This window comes from Marmota monax, unplaced genomic scaffold, assembly GCF_021218885.2.
Source record: "Marmota monax isolate L192 unplaced genomic scaffold, Marmota_monax_Labrador192_F-V1.1 WCK01_AAM20220418_F8-fsc00036, whole genome shotgun sequence".
In the NCBI taxonomy this organism is placed as follows: Eukaryota; Metazoa; Chordata; class Mammalia; order Rodentia; family Sciuridae; genus Marmota; species Marmota monax.
In genome coordinates this window covers 2,940,523-2,958,519 of record NW_026694491.1, presented here as the reverse complement: position 1 = coordinate 2,958,519, position 17,997 = coordinate 2,940,523, and the positions used below count along the sequence as shown (strand labels likewise).

At 38.3% G+C, this 17,997-nt stretch overlaps 1 long non-coding RNA gene across 7 annotated transcripts in view; it reads left to right on the top strand.

The window, feature by feature from the left end:
- LOC131423237 (uncharacterized) overlaps positions 1-17,997 on the top strand; it is a 94,310-nt gene that overhangs the window by 17,770 nt on the left and 58,543 nt on the right. For 3 of the 7 annotated variants that reach the window (XR_009224435.1, XR_009224434.1, XR_009224436.1), the window contains 5 exons: positions 10,143-10,287; positions 11,114-11,218; positions 11,695-11,891; positions 12,391-12,607; positions 13,564-13,735. This is a non-coding gene — a long non-coding RNA (uncharacterized LOC131423237). Of the gene's footprint in view, positions 1-10,142; positions 10,288-11,035; positions 11,219-11,694; positions 11,892-12,390; positions 12,608-13,563; positions 13,736-17,997 lie in introns of all 7 variants that reach the window. The other 4 variants (XR_009224441.1, XR_009224438.1, XR_009224439.1 and 1 more) reach the window with 4 other exon arrangements.

The following is a 17,997-nucleotide window of genomic DNA, read 5'->3' as shown; positions in this document are numbered from 1 at the left end:
CCAAAAGCACTACACTTGCTGTTTTCTCAGGAAGAAAAGTGAGGTTTATTTTTTGTTAATGAAATGACAAACAAGCCCAGCCAACTTGCCAGGCAGAATTAAATTGGAGCATCTTTGGCAGTAGACTGCGTTGTTCCATCCATGCAAATGTTTTGCAAAAATTCAGCTTGAGCAACTTTTAATTTTTTGGCCAGAATCTTTCCAGGGTAAAGTGGAGACATTCAGGAGCTGGGGAAGTGCTTAAAAAATTATAAACATTTCCAAAGACTGTTGAAAAATAAGGTTCATTATGGTCTTAATAAATGCAACTCAGGCCTTTCTTTGTACCCCCAACACAAGACCAGTCTTTGACCAATGTAGGTGTAAATGAAGTGGCAGAATTCAGATTTTAAAACATGGCTGGCAAAGCTACTCTAATTTGTATTCCCTCTACCCGTGTTTTACAATACTATTTATTCACTGTCTCTGTTTGTGCCTCCTAGTATCAGACAGAGAATAAACACACATGCCTTAAGGAATCAGTCTTGAAATAAAGATTCCCAAAAAGGACATGCTAAAATGGGAAAAGACACATAGGTACTTTCCATTTTGCAAATACATAGTGAGATTTTTCTTAAGGTATTGGAGATTGGCACACTTTTTCTGGACTGTGCCAGTTAGTGATATTTTAGCTTTTGTGAGGAATGTGGCCTCTGTGGTGAATAGTCACCTCTACTGTGTAGCTCAGATTCATCCAAAGACAATACATAATAAGTGAGTTTGGCCAGGTATGATGACACATGCCTGCCTGCAATCCCAGCAGCTTGGGAGGCTGAGACAGGAGGATCTCAAGTTCAAAGCCAGCCTCAACAATTTAGGAAGACCCTGTCTCAAAATATAAAATTGGGCTAGGGATATGGCTCAGTGGTTAAGCACCCCTGGGTCAATCCCTGGTATCCAAAACAGCAACAACAACAACAATAACAAAACAGTTAGTGTGGTTGTGTCCCAGTAAAACTTTATTTACACAGGCAGAGAGCACCTGGGTTTGACTCCCTGATTGTAGTTCGCTGGTTCCCCATTTAGCTCATGTTTTGTTGTTGTTGTTGTGATTTTTATTTTAAATTCATGAAAATAAAGAGTAATGTGTACTTCCATCATGAGTAAAATTTGGGGTTATATTAAAGACAAATACTGGAATAATTTAAGGATTAGATAAGGTTGAAAAATTTTAAGACTGTTTTCTATATTTGAAGTTTGTATGGATTGGTTTTTAAAAAGTAGGATACAGTTTTTATCCCTAGTACTTTAATTTGTCCAATTAAAAACAAGAAGGACAATCCTGTTTACTCTGAAAGTGGGCTGAAGGCATGATGGATTTACTATTATTTTCTATTCCTTAGCTTTGAGGTTTACATGAGCATAGTGTCCTGGATGAAGCTTTGGAAGTTCTTGTGAAGGGTAACTGGCCATATGCCAGAGAAGGTGCTATTTCCACCAATTTAAAAAGTATTTCTTTTACAGAACTATGTCACCAACGTAGATAATAGCAGGCTTGATTACAAAAGACTTGTATTACACTCGTTGTTCTCTGAGGACAGGTGCCATGACTTATAGCTCTTTTATTTCTTTAAAAATTAATTATAACATAATAGTATCCATAATGAAATTTAAGGAGTAAAAATGGAACACCCCCTCTGCCACCTGGCTTCTCTCCCCAGTTCTGTTTCCCTTCCCTGGGAGAACAGATATTAACAAATTGATTTTTGGCCTTTTTACACTCTTCTATGTGTCTACATGTCTCTGTGTATGTTTAAAACCTAACCATGGTATGGTCCATACCATGCTTAGGATTCTACAGGTTGCTTTCTCACTTAACATTTGTGACATATACCTATTCCATGCTAGCAGATATAAACCTCCTTCATTCTATTAAGGAATGAACTGCCCTTTAGATAATCATTCATACATCCCCCCCACTCATAAGCACTATGGATTGCACTGTCCTTACATTAATATCCTAAAGATGCTCATATTAGTTAATTAAGGAGATGAAAACAGTCCTCCCTCCCATGGTGGGGAAATGAGTGTCACTTTTGTTAATCTAGTTTTACTTTTAAATTGTTCACAAATGATTATTGATGGTGTTGTAGAGTTTTACAACATTATTCTTATAGTGAATTTTTATAACTATCTATTTATTATTATACAGCCATTAAGGCCCATGCCCAACTCTGCATGCACACATACATATACAGACTTATTTATTTCCGGGAGATGATTCAGATGGCCAAGCTCAGAAGTGGAGATCATTCTGTTGTGTATCTGCCTTTTGTGACAATGGCATCTGCACAGAGATCCTGTGAAGCTGTTGAGCCTCCAGAATATTTCACCATCGTACAATAATTGCTACACACACTTTTAGCCACATTAACAAAGAATGTCTTTAGCCTCAAATTTGCAGACACCTTGATGCCTTACCATTCAGAAACACCCAATTTTAAAATTTCAGAATTTGCTTGAAGCCTTATTCTCTGCAAGATCTTCCCATCTATTCCAACTGTGTCAGACTACGACAGAAACAGGAGAAAACAGGATAGACCATCCTTGTCACTCATGCTGGCTGAGCGATAAGCGGAGAGAGCAAGAATTGGATGACAGAGGAGTAAATGTATCATGACTTGAAAAAGCACTCTTCTCTTCCCAGCTATATCTAACTTTTCCATTGTAGCTGAGTAAGATTATTAATAGTAATAATAATAACACCTTACATTTGTCTAGTGCCAGTGTCGTATAACTTACAGAATCCTCCTCGACTCTTAATTCAGTTCATCTTTTTGACAGTCTCATCAATTAGTCAGAGTAGAGCTTATTATTTTCCTTCTGTTTCCCTTTCCTTCAGCTACTTCCTATGACTCTTTTCAAACCCAGTACCACAGGTCAGAGATGTAGAAAAACTGCAGGTTTGAACACCACCCGAAAGGCATTAGCTGGGAGCATCATGCTTGCTGATGTCTCAGAGTGTGCAAATTCGGGCTGTGGTCATCATTCATTTGGAAAGAATACAAATCACTACCAAGCTCAGGTCACATAATTTAAAATTATTGAGGTCATGCTATTTTTTTTAACTAGAAGTACATGACAGTATTAAAAATGGATAGTGTGGATTAATTCCAAACATTTATTCTCAGTTATATCATAGAGTCATTTGGATTCCATCCATCTCTCTAGTAAATGAGGCTCTGATAATCATACTTATGACCCTTAGGTGTCATAAGACAATGAAATGCCTCCTAATTATTAAGAGGTGCTAATTTATGTCTATTCTGTATGTAGTTTCAAGTATTTTACTGCCCTGCTATTCAAATTGGTCACCTGCATATGTGATATATATGTAAGATCCAATTTTATGCATGGTAGTATTTCTTTAGAAAAAAGTCCTATTCCTAGTGTTGAATAAATATGGTTGTATTATTTATGGATTTTCCCCTGGATTTGCATCTGATGTCAGTGGTCTTGAATTGCTGGCTCATTAGCCAGAGGTCCTTACTAAGAAAAACAGTTTTAAGCATCATGCAGAGGAGCCTGTGCCTTTAGTGTTGTATATAATACCTGATTTATTACATAAGCCCCACAATGTATTATTACCAGTGTTTTATCAAGTAAACCCGAGGGAGCCAAGGTGGTTTGCTCGAAGCCACATAGCTAAGTGGCAGAGAAGAAACACAATTTCATCTGCTCAAGTCAAGAACTTTTTCCATCAACCACTGTCATCTCAGTAACTAGTCTCTCAGAATTTGTGTCAGGGGGTTGTTCAGCCATCCTTAGGTTTTTCAGCCTGTTCTCTTGTGGGCTCAGTTAGCAGGTTTTTTTTTCCCCTAAAGCTTGTCAGAGAAGGTAACATCAAATGACAAATCAGAGATTCAGAAATCTTGCTGTAATCCTGGTATCAGTGCAAAGGGTTAGTGGCTCCCATGTTACCAGGCATTCCATCCACCTAGAGAGAGGCACAGAGGACGCATCATATTATAGAGACAGCTTTATTTACCCTGCAATACAACGACAGAGCAGAACCCTTTGTAATAGCTTTTTACCATATGTGAGAATACTAAGCTTTGAAAGGAAATATGGATTTAGCCATTCTTCCTTTACTTTGGATACAAAATAGATTTTCTGCCTTCATCTGATGACAAGAACAGGCTGTGCCCATTCTTTGGAGAGTGTGTGAAATAAGAGACAACTCTGAACACACGGCTTTATAATTACCTCCTGCTTTTTTTTTCTCCCCTGTTCTAATCAGAAACCTGTCTATTTTAAATGAGCTGTCCTGATATTAACAAGTGACACAGAAAAGTCACTGCCTTAAACCTTCTCAACGAAAAGTGGCACGAGAAGGTGAGGGACATTTCCAAGGAAAACAGGCTTTTGCCATTGATAATTATCTGTAAGGCACAAACAGTGCTCATAGGAGGCAGGACTGAGCCAGAGAAATCTAGAACATCAGAACAGGCCTCCACTTTTTGTTGAGATATTGCTGCTGCAGAATGCAAATTTCCAGCTAGAATAAAGCTGCTAACAAAGCAATCCTGAGCTCCTCCATTCTGGAATATTAAAAAGAAATGTCTCCTGTATTTATTAAGCCACTTATAATTATTTCTGATGTGTCGAGTATACTGGGGATACAGAGAATAGGAGAAGATTGGGGAAAAGAATTTTTAATGTGATGTCAGTCTTCAAAGAATTGAACAAATGGCCCCAGCAATGATCCTTCTTGAAGTCTGACACTGCCACTTCGTGAACCAAAAGAGAAAATATTGAAAGGAATTCTGTCAGCATGCCGGGATAAGTGTAATTTTGAACAATCAAGCATAATGGCAAGTTCAAGCTTGGTGTCATGCTGTTGGACTTGGAATTCTGTGGAATTCTGAAACTTGGGAACAAAAGAGACATGCGAGGAATGCAGAGCAGTGGCTTAGGAGGTGGGGAAGTGGCAAGCTGGAGACTCCATGTCAGTCTCCTGTGACCTCGCTGGTGTGCAAATGATTTCATTAGGTTAAAAAAAAAAAAAAACATACACAGAAAACCCAAGGGTGAAATGGTCAAGGTTTCCTAAGAGAGGAATTTAAAGTTTCACCACAGAAAAAAAGGTTAAGTTTGGCGTTTGGAACATCTAGGAGCCTCTGAAGTATTGTCTCATTAAAATTTATGATCAGAATTAATTCACATTCATTTCATTAAGAATCAAATCACCTGGGTTGAATTTGTGTGTAGAATCGTAAAAAGAGGATCATGAGAAATGACAGCCAGTCCATGAAGTGGCCAGTGAGGGCCACCCGGTAGAACTGATCCTTTTCTCTTAAAAAAAAAAAATCCATTTGGTGTTGGAAGACTTTTTTTCTTTCTTATATAGGATACAAACTAACTAGAATCCTTTTAAAAATAATTAGGGTTAAAGGATTTAAATGGCCTTCAGTGAAATCTTAAAGTGTGGAAATGAGAAAAAGATGAAACTGCCCCCAAGAATGTAAGAATTGTGTTATTTTGGTGAGAAAAATCTGAAAAACACATTAGATGGTCTGGGGATGCTGGGGCAGGTAAAGAGGACCCAGGGTGGGGATGAAGTGGCCTCAGCAGCTACTACTGTTGGTTGAAGATAATGATGAAGGCCGTGTGTCTGGGATGGTGCCCAGGTGACCTGACAGGGAAAGCTGAGCACCAAGTAACTTCCCACATGGCTCCTGAAATGATCCACTTCCTTTGCCACAGGCAGCTCATCACATCAAGGAAGAAAGCAGATTGCATGGCTTAGCGCCTCGTGGTCCTCCCCCTGGCCCCTGCCATGTCCTCTTGGTTGCCCAATGCCCAGTACATGAGCTCCTCTAGCTGCCTCTGTTGTCTGTGTGGATAGTTCACAGTTGAGGATGCTGACATCTCTTGAAGTGGTTTGTATCTCTTCTGGGCTTTCCATTTTTCTTCGAGAAATTGAATTACTCTCAGGGTATCTAATTTCTTTCTAACACATCAACCACCTTCTACCGTCCTTGGGCTTGAGCCCTAGAACTGCTCTGTGTGACCTTTGGCAGATGGCTCTCTCTGGAATACACCATTCTCATCTAGACAACTAGAGGCTGAGTACTGCTGAGATCTTGGTTCAGAATGAGAGTCTTTGGTCTATGAGTTCATAGAATCCCTACGGTCTGAGGGGAGGCCTGGATGTGGATGGAGATGAATTTGTGCAGATGCAGCTGTAGGATTAAAATGGAGACTTTGTGTGCCTTGTCTCACCAATCCTTTTCTTGTCTACTCTCCTTATCTCAAAGGAGGCTGCACACCAACCCTTTAGTTCTTCACCAAGGGTAGAGGGGTCTCCCCCTCTCCAGTTCTTCACCAAGGTGCTATTTGGTACATCAAGACTTATCTTCCCTCAATTGCCAACAGAAAGTCTGGTCTAAGAGGTTCCAGGAAATGAAACAGGGTCCTTTCACTGCTAGCCCCTTGGGGACCTTTAAGTGGTTCTCCAGTCCCTGTGATACCCAGTCCACAAAAAGGCACCTCAGCGCATCCTGGGGAATTGACCTGGAATAGCTTCTCTGTGGTTGCCCTTCTGAGTCTCTTGGCTTTTCATGCTCTGTTGATCATGTCCATTTTATTTTGTTTTGTTTTGTTTTGTTTTGTTTTGGTGCTGAGGATTGAACCCAGGGCCTTGTGCATGCTGAGCAAGTGCTCTACTGCTAAGCCCCAGCCCCAACCCTGATGATGTCCATTTTAGAACTGAAGAGGAAAAAAATTTCAATCTGTTCTGTTTCTTTTGTATGGTACTTACCAAAGAGCTATGTGCAAGTGAGAGTCCAGCCAGTCATTTTCTCCTCTTACTTGTAGTACTTCCCCTCTGGGATGGAAATTTCTATTTTGGGTTCCCAAGCAGTTAAGTCACCCGTGCTAGCCTCAAAGAGTTGAGACTTCAGCATAAGCCTAAGTAAGCATTTAGAATCTTGAAGAGGCGAAGAGAGCAAAGGAAGAAACAGATAAGCAAAATGTTCAGACAGTTTTCCCATTATTGAGTTACACAGTTGTTAAAATCACTTCACTGCTATCCAGGTCAATTGGATTTGCATAATTGAGAAACCTGGATTATGGTATAAAAAACAATTAAGCCAGCAATCTTTTTATGTCACTTAAAACCTTACTCTATGGAAAAAAGCTTGTTAGGTGAGGATTTGACAACATCATAACCTCAGATGACTTCTTGGGTGGTTCTGTCAGATTCTGTGATTTGTTTATGTTCTTGCAAAATAAAGAGGAAGAAAACTATGTGTAAAGATGTGTGAGAGTAAAAAATCTAGAACCAAGTTGTTCCTATGCTGGAAGGATTTCCTATGACCATGACTGTTTTTTTTTTTCTCAAATCAGTATTAAATACTTTCATACCACAATGACAATTTTAATTGGTGATGTTTAGTTCTAAGGGAGGCAAGTCTACATAAACTAAATGTGAAATTAATAGTAGCATATATTTATCAAGGGCTTGCTGTGTGCCATGTACTGCTTTAAGCATTTGGTATAGATTGATTTATTTAATCCTTGGAACCCTAATCAGTAGAACTATTTTATTTCCATTTTACAGACAAAGAAACTAAGTCATAGGGAAATAAAATCATGATTCAGTTTTCGAAAGGCAACATCAAGGTTTGGCCTCAGGGAGCCTTAAGACTACATTTGGGTACATACTGTCCTCAGTATTCATTCCTATAGCTCTTCTTTGATATTCTTCACATGCATGAACATCTTAAATTTGAATGTTAAAGGTATGAATGATACCCTGAAATGATGCTCATGAATATATTTTCTTTTCCAAATGTATTTAACTTAATCTGAAAGAAGGAGACACTGGTTCAATATAAAAGAAAATGCCAGGAAATGAGAAATAGATAAATGAGCCTGGTGGGCAGAACAGTTCAACACAGAGCAAAGTTTCATTCCAGGGATATTGATTTCACTCAGACGGGAAGGAAAACACCAGTGTAGAGACACCACCTTTTCATTTAAATCTCTATGCATCATGTTGTATCAGTTTGGTTTTATCAGAAGGCACATTGCCATACAACGCAAGGATAGAGATTCTGGAGAGCCTCTGCATTCAAATCCCAGCTGTTCCTCTTACTAGCCACGTGATCCAGGGCAAATTATTTGCTCTGTCTGTGATTCTGTTTCCTCATCTGCAAAAATGAAGGTAACAATACCTCTCTTACAGGGTTATTATGGGATTGAATGAGTTCACATTTACAGAGATTTGGAACAGTGCCTGCTGTATAATTAAGTACCATAGCTAAAGGTATATAGTTGGCAGTCTCTACAGCATCCTCATCATGGTGAGGTGCTTGAAACGGTGGCAAAGATACTGACAGTGGTTTTATGTAGTTCAATGTACTCAGGGTTTCCATATGAGAAAAGAAGATATAAGATTCCACTCATCTTACATGAATTTTGGTAAATAAAGCAATTCTTCTATCACCTGGAATTCTTTTGCTTTATAATTTGGGGGGTAATTTAAAAGCTAATCAACCAATGTGGTGCTGTGAGAGTCTGAAGTCAGAATTGTACACCCAGCAGAAGGGGATTTAACATATAAATTATATGATTATCAAACTGAAACAGAGAGACTGGAAACTTATCTTGAAAAATCTGAAACTAGAGATGTCAGAAGATAAAGAGATAGTTCTGTTTGTAAAGCACAAGTGATTAGGGAGCCTGGGGTGTAGAGTTTGATCTTGCTGATTTATCTTGGGGTGATATTGGTAGTAGTGGGTGTATCTTGTAGATTGCAGTTCTGATAGATTCCCACACATCTCAATCTTCACTCCTGCTCTTTTCAAAGAATCTGATTGGCTTCTCTTGAAGCCTTTTGCGGGTGCAGACGGTGTTAAGGCAGGCTTTATTCCTTCAAGGCAGCTTGGTCCAACTCTGCCAGCTCACCAATGGGGGAGGCTGGCAACATTCCAAAGGTGATTAGTGTTGTATCTGTTATTGCACAGGGTGGAGCCTGTTTGGGTGGATGGAAGGGGAAGCCTATAATTTCATAGCTATTAGTAGAACATTTCTGCTAAAGCTCTTTTTATTGTAAAAATTGGTTGAAAGAATCTCAATGTTCAGGATGATTCGAGAGCACTGTACTGTCACCAGAATAGAATCTGCCCATAACTGGTACTCAACCTGGACAGCGCAAATCAGAGGAGTGTAAATATTCCCTCCAAAATATAGATTACCTTCCCTTTTGAGATAGAAACTATCTTTTCTAATATTTGAACTCTAAAGCTTTGATTTTTCACCATTCATATGAGTAGGGTTGTAAACCTAACCTAGACCAGTTAGGAAAAAAAAGTATCGCATTTTAAAATAGTGCCACCACTCTGTTGTTTAGGAACAATGTCAGGTTAAACTGAAGGTTGAGTCATCAGTGACTTCAATACCCATATCCACCGTCATCCTTGCGAAATGTACATGTTTTTCTTGGAGTTGCGTGCTAAGTGACTCGTGTAGATACCTCAGAACAGCAATCGCCTTGTGCTTTTTCGTCATGGGTTGTTTTCATTAAATGCTTGGTAATGTCCTTGCACCTGTGTAATTAGGTGAAGCAGCTCCACCCGAGCGTCCATGGGTCAGCTATGTGGACTCTAGCTGCCAAAGGCGCTTCTCCTTCTGAACAGAGCGCTTTGCTCAGCCAGTGTAGACATGGCCTGATGAACAATGGAACTTCTCCCTTGAGAACTGGAGTTCGGATTGATCTAATTCTTTAACTCAAAAACGTGCACAGGTTTGATGAATGGTTAAAACGCCTGCTTTCTAGTAAAATGGAAGCCTAAATTGACAGTAATGTGAAGAGTAGCATAATTTATAATGAACTTGAAAGGCAGTAGTACTCGCTGTTGCAAAAGCTAATCAAGAGACTATCAAATCAAAGTTTTCACGTGAGCTTAAGTATCTGTGGCAGGGAGGTGGTTCTGGCAGGTTTCTAGCTGTCAGGTATTAACACCAAACCTGTCAGAGTGCAGCGTGTCACTTAACCAAGATGTCACATATATTGTGTTTTCTTCCCTAGGATTTTTACTGGGGAAAGCAAATGTAAAAGGAATTTTTTCTTTTAACACTACATTTTTGTTTTGCAGATTCTCATACTGATGGAGTAGGTGATGAAGTGGGTTCCCAACTGTAGCTGCTTCACTCAACGCAGAATGACTGCAGGGGATATATTCAGACATGCCCAAAGAAGTCTTCCCAGGGTGAAACAAATACCTTTGAGGTTTAAATCAGGTGTGTGGAGGATGCTGGGAACTTGACTTTGTGGTGGCTGTTTTTTTTATTTGATTTTTGTTTTTGCATTTATTTCTGTCAAGGAAGGTGGGAAAATGGGCGGCTCTTTGCCTGTTCTTTCAATACTTTTAATGCAATAAAACATACCCCTAGACTCAGGAGACTGAGGCAGGAGGATTGCAAATTTGAAGCCAGTCTGGGTAACTTAGCCAGAACCTGTCTCAAAATTTAAAAAAAGAAGGAGAAGGAGGAGGAGGAAGAGAAGGAGGAGGAAGAGAAGGAGGAGGAAGAGGAGGAGGAGGAGGAGGGGGGGGAGGAGGAGAGTAACAGAGAGAGCACCCCTAGATTCAATCTCCAGTATTGACTCCCCGCACCCACGCTCCCACATCTAACCCACCGTCTCTCCTAGGTTTTGATATATTCTAATCAAGTCCCTCCAAGTACCTCTATATCACCAAGTTTTAATTTTAAAATCATGATTGTGGTTTTCATATTTGGAAAGGATTTTGATTTTGGAGATACTTTAAGATTGGGACTTAAACTTTGATAGGTTTTACCATTTGCTGATTTCCTTAGGAAAAATGAATACTAGCTGTATAAGTTAGCTGCAAGAAACCTAAGGAAACTACATTTGAATCATGTTTTAAAAATATATTTTCACACGGTCTTTGAAACAGTAGTTAAGTGGCTCAGAAAAAAACAATCCACGTTAACGTCTTCAGAAATTATAAACTGCATTTCCTTACAGGATGAAGTTGTGCTTAATAGCCTATGCTTAATTCATTTAGAAACAAGACGATTTTTGTTGCTATATTTTGTTATAAAGGAAGGAGAGGCTGTTTCTACAGGTGTTATAGAAAAATCAATACTGAGCCACGGATTATTGGATCCCATAGAACCATGGAGACTTGGCAGTGAAATTCTTCCAAAGGTGAGTAGGGGCATTGATTTTCCTTCTCATGCCTGAAGAAATATGACACAAGGAACAGGGGCTAAATTTAGATTGGAAACAAGTGTGATTGGAAACTATATCTTGAAAAGCTAGTAATAATTTTTCCAAATAAATGAGGTAATGTAATTCAAATTTGAGCATTTACCATTATTTATTTTTCTTAGATTGCTATTTTTATTTTAAATTTTCTTGGGTACTTTTGGGGGAAACAAAATGATTCTTTAGGACTGATGCTTTATCCATAATTCAGACTCAATAACTTCCCTGTAGCATACCTGAGCTATACCATATAAATTAGTCTCTCAAACTAGTTTCTGGGAAAAACACACAGTTTATTTACAGAGCTCACTTAAAAGTATGAGTGTATCACTAACCTTCCCGATTTGACCTATATAATTTTCCAGCTATTTTGCCCTGTAATTTTGTACTTGCATGTTTGTGGACTTATTTTACAGCTTCTTCTAGGTTTTTCAGAGCTGCAAAACTGTACCTAGTGCATGGATCATCTGACTGCATGGCTTAGCATTCCATCCATGTAGGCAGACAGTGTTCCTAGGTTGGAAAGTATAAGTCCCATGGGAAGTCAGCTGAAGAACATTTCCTGCATCTCTCATCCTATTATGAGACCTGTGCTATTCCATCTCTCTACAAGGTACGAGATTGATTGTCAGTTGGCTCCCAGAAGGTAGTCAATGTTATATGCTAATGGATCGTGCTTGAATGCGAATAGTCTTGCAAACCATCATGGAGGGTATAGAACTGTTTTATGATCAAAAGAATAATTGGAGCAATTTAAGTTACTTACACATGCTATAGCATACTCATCTGTCCCTAGGTAGTATTTGGTTTTTCTACCCCGGGACCCACATTCTGTAGTATTGTTTTCCTCATGTAAAGTGAGGTGGTAAATTGGTCATTTTTTTATAATGAATTTGATCAGGGTAGATGATTAAGGAAGATAATTCAGGTTTTAAAGTAGAAAATTACTGAATTACTACTTTGCTCTATCTAGAGAGATAGATATAATTTGAGTTATAGTAATCCTCAGATCAGAAGTTGATCATAAGAAAGTTAAAAAATAAAATTTGCTAGTAAGTTCATGGCAATGCATACAATGACCTTAGGATTGTTTTTTTCTTTTTCTTGGACAGTGGAAAATTCTCATTCTTTTTTCCTTCACCTGGATTTTTCACACTGGCTGAGACAACAAAACTTGTTTACAATTTATACTCTGGATCACCAGTTAATACCCTGACTCTGACCCAAAGACAATGTTCTGTAAACAAGTGCTATGTGTTATGAAGATGCTACTGCATTATTAATAAAATAATTGGAAAGTGCAAGATTTTGGATTTCCCATCTGATGAGGTAAGATTTTTTTTTTTTTACATTCCATGAGACTACATTTCATTTTATCATTATTCCATTTCCAAGGAAGTGTATGTCTTTCAATGTGATACAGAGAAATGCAATAACATGGTTCATATCCATTGTCTAAACTGTGACCAATTTGAAATGTTTGAAGCTGGGCTATATATAATGATTTATTTGTATATAAATCAATTTCTTAATTCTTTTTATCCTTTGAAGCTTAGAAAACTATAACTCAATATGTAACGCAATGTATTTAAATAAAATATAAATTTTATTCATTATAATTCTTTTGAGGGTCAAAGCGTGCTTTCTAATCCTTGCAAGGTGTAACTTCTGATGTGTGAATTCTTAAATATGAATAAACCAAAGACAATAGCATACATTCAAGTTTCCTAAAGTAAAAGGGGAAATAAAGACTTTTGTGGTAAGTGGCAGCCTTGTGTTTATGGTTGTGATAATATAATGTCTGCATGGGAAGAAAAAAGGACAAAAGCCAATGAATGGCAAGATGCTAGAGGAACCCGTCAGTAAGGTGACTGTGGACACACTACGCTTATGCTCAATAGACGGCCTTTTTGTTTGGTATATGTACCGTAATCCATCCAAATGGAGGTACTCTCTTTGTAGTTCAAAAACATTAGTGTTTTCAACATTGCTACCCTGTACATTTGAACTGAAATACATATTATCCAATAATATGTACTTACAATACTTCTGATCTTAGGGTAAGCAGATCTTATGATTTTCCTGAAATATTGCAAAGATAGGTATCTACGAGATAATTTGTGTTTTATGAAATATGAATATCTGAGGGGAAAATGGCAACTAATTGAGGCATATTTATCTTCCGTGAGAATTGTCTGAGATGCCAATTTTGACGGGCACGGTGTCTTTGACTCATTAGTGTTTTCTTTGCTTGCTTCTGCATGTAATCCTCCGGTTCTTTCTAGATCCATCTCTCTTCTGTTTCCCCTGGGCTCCTCTCTTGTGTTCCAGTTGGCAGTTAAAGGACAGCAGCAGCAGTCAGACCGCCTGGCTCCATTTTCCCAGTGCCACCGACTGGGAGTTAAGCTGACTAACGTTTTGAAAGCCCGGCCCATTTCGTTCTCAGTGGGACAGCAGGTGAAAGCATTTCTGTATTAAAATACACACTTGGTTTCTTGAGGTTCTTGGTCTAATTTCTCTTGTTTGCCAGCTGCGGGGAGAAATGAAAGTAGGTTGGGGATCAAATGCCTGGGGTACTTAATCAACTGCCCAACAACTCCTGATTATAGGATGCAGAAATTTCACTTTTGAGGATTACTGTGGTGGATTTTGTCAACTCAAATAGGTGTCCCCTTCTACTCAGCATGTTATTGGGCTGCTTCCTACTACAGCCTACAGAATGTAGTGGGAGAATTCCAAATCATTTTATTTATTTATTTTGTATTTCATTTTTTAATAGTAACCCCTGGGTTATTAGAAACCACATATGCAAGGTAAAAATTCCAATTAAATATATGTATTTGTGAGGTTCCTCAAATGATACATTTTACATGTCCTGCTTTTCTTCTATTAGAACAAGAAATTGAGACTTAATTTTACTGAGTTCCATTAATATGATTACTGATTTCCTAAGTGGTAAGCCTAAACCTTCTTACACCCTGAATGAAATCCACTCAATCAAGCAAATGTTATAAATCACATCACTGTTTGATCCTCGACCTTTTGATCTTTTGTTCTACCACATTGGATGCATTTTTCTTTAGTCCATATGGATGAAAGCTTGGGGTTGCCATGGTGGGGGAAAGGCATTAAATCTCGTGAACAGCAGTGGACTGTGGGATGTGTCTCTGGAGGGAGTTTCCCCTGAAAATGATGAAATTGGGATGAGTAATATCAGTTTGCATTCATATTGAATATATTTTTAAGGAAGCTTGGATCCCTATACGGGAGTCATCTAGGATGAATGAATGTAGTACAGTTACATTTATTGTGGGAAGACTAAAGTTCTGAGATACATCAGATCACTGTGCTAATACCATAACTCATTTCATGAATGAATCAAAATGTATCTTAGCTGATGTCCACATGGACATCTATTGAAATAAATTTCACAAAGCCCCTTCTTTCACTGGAGGTAGAGCCTGTGTATGTGCCATCTTACCATGGAGCATAACTCTGGTGTGTTTTGCTCACGTTTTATGGCCATTCTATAGAAATGAGTTATCAGCTTGCATCAAACTTTACCAGAGGATGAGGTAGAAAAATGAAACCACTTTTTCTTTGAAGTTTTAAGAAAAATTTGAAGGCTTAAAGGCCAATAGATGCCCACATCAAAACAATCCCTGGAATCTTCTTAAGGACATATGGTCCCTTCTGTTTTAGCAATTAGATAATTTTTTTTATCCAATTTTTCCAGTTTGACAAAGGTTTTCTATTTATAAATGTTCCTTGGTGTCCACAGGAACCTTGGATACTCATTTATTTTCTAAAGAAAGATCCAAGATCAATAAACTCAAAATATTCCAAAGTTACTTCTCTGCTTAACTATAGCAGCAAAGCTGTGGATTCAGCCTATTTCATTCAGTCATTGGACAGGGTTTCTTCAGCTGCACTGTAGTGTAGCCTCCTCATTGTCCATAGCATGAGGCCTCACATTTGCTGAGCTTTTTGAATTTCAAAGCATTTTTATAGAAGAGTCACATATAAGGGCAGGCTTTGGGAAGCACACATATGATTCTTAATTTCATTAATTAATTTGTTAAATGAAAAATGCTAGAGACTAAGACATCTTTCTTTTGCTTTTGGATCATAGAGTTGCATAAAAAGTCAATCACAGCATAACTGTTATGAGGAGCAAGAGGAGGAGGCCATCATCCTTTAGTACTGTGGCTGTTAGGGGTTTGCTAGGCTGTGATGCCCTTGCAGCTAAAAAGAAGATGTGCCATTTCTCTTTAAAGTTCCTTTAAAAGAGAACTCTTTTCTTTATACCACATTGATTTTTACATATGAAGGTCAGTGATCCATCATCCAAGTCAAATACCTACATACACACCTTGAAATGTGCATCTGTGTCCAAACTTATCCACATTATCCAACTAATAGGAATGATGGAAAAGAGAGAATAAAGATTCTTCAGGGTCTGGGGTGTTGCCTCATGGAGATAACAAAGCAAGACCACTTTTAATTTGGAGCTTTGGGTTTCAGCTTAGAAATTCACTCACATTTTGCATTCTCTTATATTATGTCTCATTATCACTTTATTATTTTAAAAAGTCTTAATTGATTTACCCTTGAGTCAAGTTGATATTTGAGATGTGTGTGCCATGTTTGCCCTTTCATGGCTCTGGGAGAACATTTAGTGAGCTTCTGTCATGTACCAGGCTCTATTTAATCCCCTTTCCCCAACAGACTCACATATTCTAGAAGTACATGGTTGTGGCATGAATTGGCACATGAATTGGCAATAGATAGGTGAACTGTAAATTACCACAAGAATTTGATATTGCACACATTTCTCTATCCAGAGGTAGTCAAATGATGGTCAGCTAGAATGTAGAAGGAAGCTCTATTATAATTTGAAGATTTTTGTTGAACTTAGAGCAGTTCTTTCAGGCTTAAGAAGGTTACATTTTCATTGCTTGCTTTTTGTAGAGCTATGAAAAGTTCTTCTTAGTTTTCCATTTCTGCCTTTGACAGATGTTCCCGCACTTTAAGATTTTACTTCCATTTCCACTCCCTCCACCTCATTTCTTCTCTTTCCTGAATATGAAGTGCTGCTTGTATTTTTTCCCATTCTTAGTCTATCTTTTGTGTACTTGGTGTGTGTTAAACCAGAAAACTAACAACTCAGGGGATCTGGGGCTCTGCTTTTCTTAATGGCGTCTAGAATACTGTGTGTGTATGTAGTTAGGTATGAAAAAATTATTACAACTTTTTTGGTGCACAGATGTAGTGTTTAAACTGGAATTGGCTTAACTGTTTTGAGTTTCTGCTCTGCTGCTTATTAGCTGTGTAAAGTTTCTACGGCTGCTTCTTCATCTGTGAAATGAGGAGTCATCTCACTCACCCCTATAGGATGGCTATAAAGATTAAATGGGGGTAGTGAACCTAAAGTACAGTGCTTAGCATATGATAAAATGTCAATAAATGCTGGCAGTGATGTTTAGTATTGCCACTATCTATTGTGTCTGCATGCACACATATATCCCATATATACATTTTCAGTAGAATGCACTAATATTCAAAAAAGGTGAACTGGTTGACTAATCATGGGGGAAATCATGGAAAGGCACCATCTGCCTTTGCACAGTGGTGACTTTCATTGAGAAGGTGCACTCTCTTCCTACTCCCTCTGATTTCCCAGTGCCCTGCCTGTTTCCCCTTGCTGGTAAAATCTCCTTTCAAGTCAGGACCTACAGTTCATCCACACCAAGGTCTAAATGACTGAGAACATTTGGGGCACTGCCCTTGGAAAGGTACTGACCTCTTATCAGGGATCAAAGACTGAGCTGATGAGATTGCACAGATCTTGTAGCAGCTGGAGAAATTCCTCTGACAGTACAATCTTCCCTTCCCCTCTGGAGCTCTCCAGGGTAGTAATGGTTAACTGGGCCAAGAGGGGGTTAGTTCGCTGCTGAAGGTGCCTGCTGGGGCTCTCTTGGAGTTTGTCCCACATCCTCAAAGGCTGCTTCTCTCTAAGCCTAGGGCCATTTAGGAATGTCTGTCTGTCATCTTTTTTTTTTTTTTCCCTTTTCATTTGTGTCTGTGGGTTTTGAATCTTGTTATGCCTTAGACACAAGCTTTGTCCTTTGAACATTTTTTCCTAATACTCTTCTGTATTTTTGGATGTACATCATTTTTTCCCCTACCCACATGCCATCCATATATTCATTCTTAGTTGGCCATTGTATTTCTCTCACAAAGGTTTGTATTCATGATGTAAAGTTTTTTTATATATCAAAACTATTTTTTCTGAGACATTCTCCTGAAATATTCTTCTCCTTTTTTTAAAAAAATGTAACTTGCTTCATCTGTATTGTCTACACAGATTTTTACAAATTAAAGCACAGGCTTCAAGTGTAAGGTATACCTTCATGAGAAATATATGTTTGAACAACCATTTAATTTCTCAACCTCATTTATCAGTGACATCGGAATAAAAGGTTCTGCCCATAGTTTGTCAGAATCAAGATAGATCACAGCATTTTGTAAACTCAAAAGTGATGTAGAAGCTTTGGAGGGTCTTTTAAAAATCTATTCCAGTTATGCTCTCAAGTAATTGTTTTTCCCCAAAGAGATGGCATGAAGAAGTCATTATGTTTAGCAATTTGTGAAAGAAGATGTAGGAGGATCTCTCTTCCACATATCCTCCATTACTTGAAATTGTTCTATGTATTCCT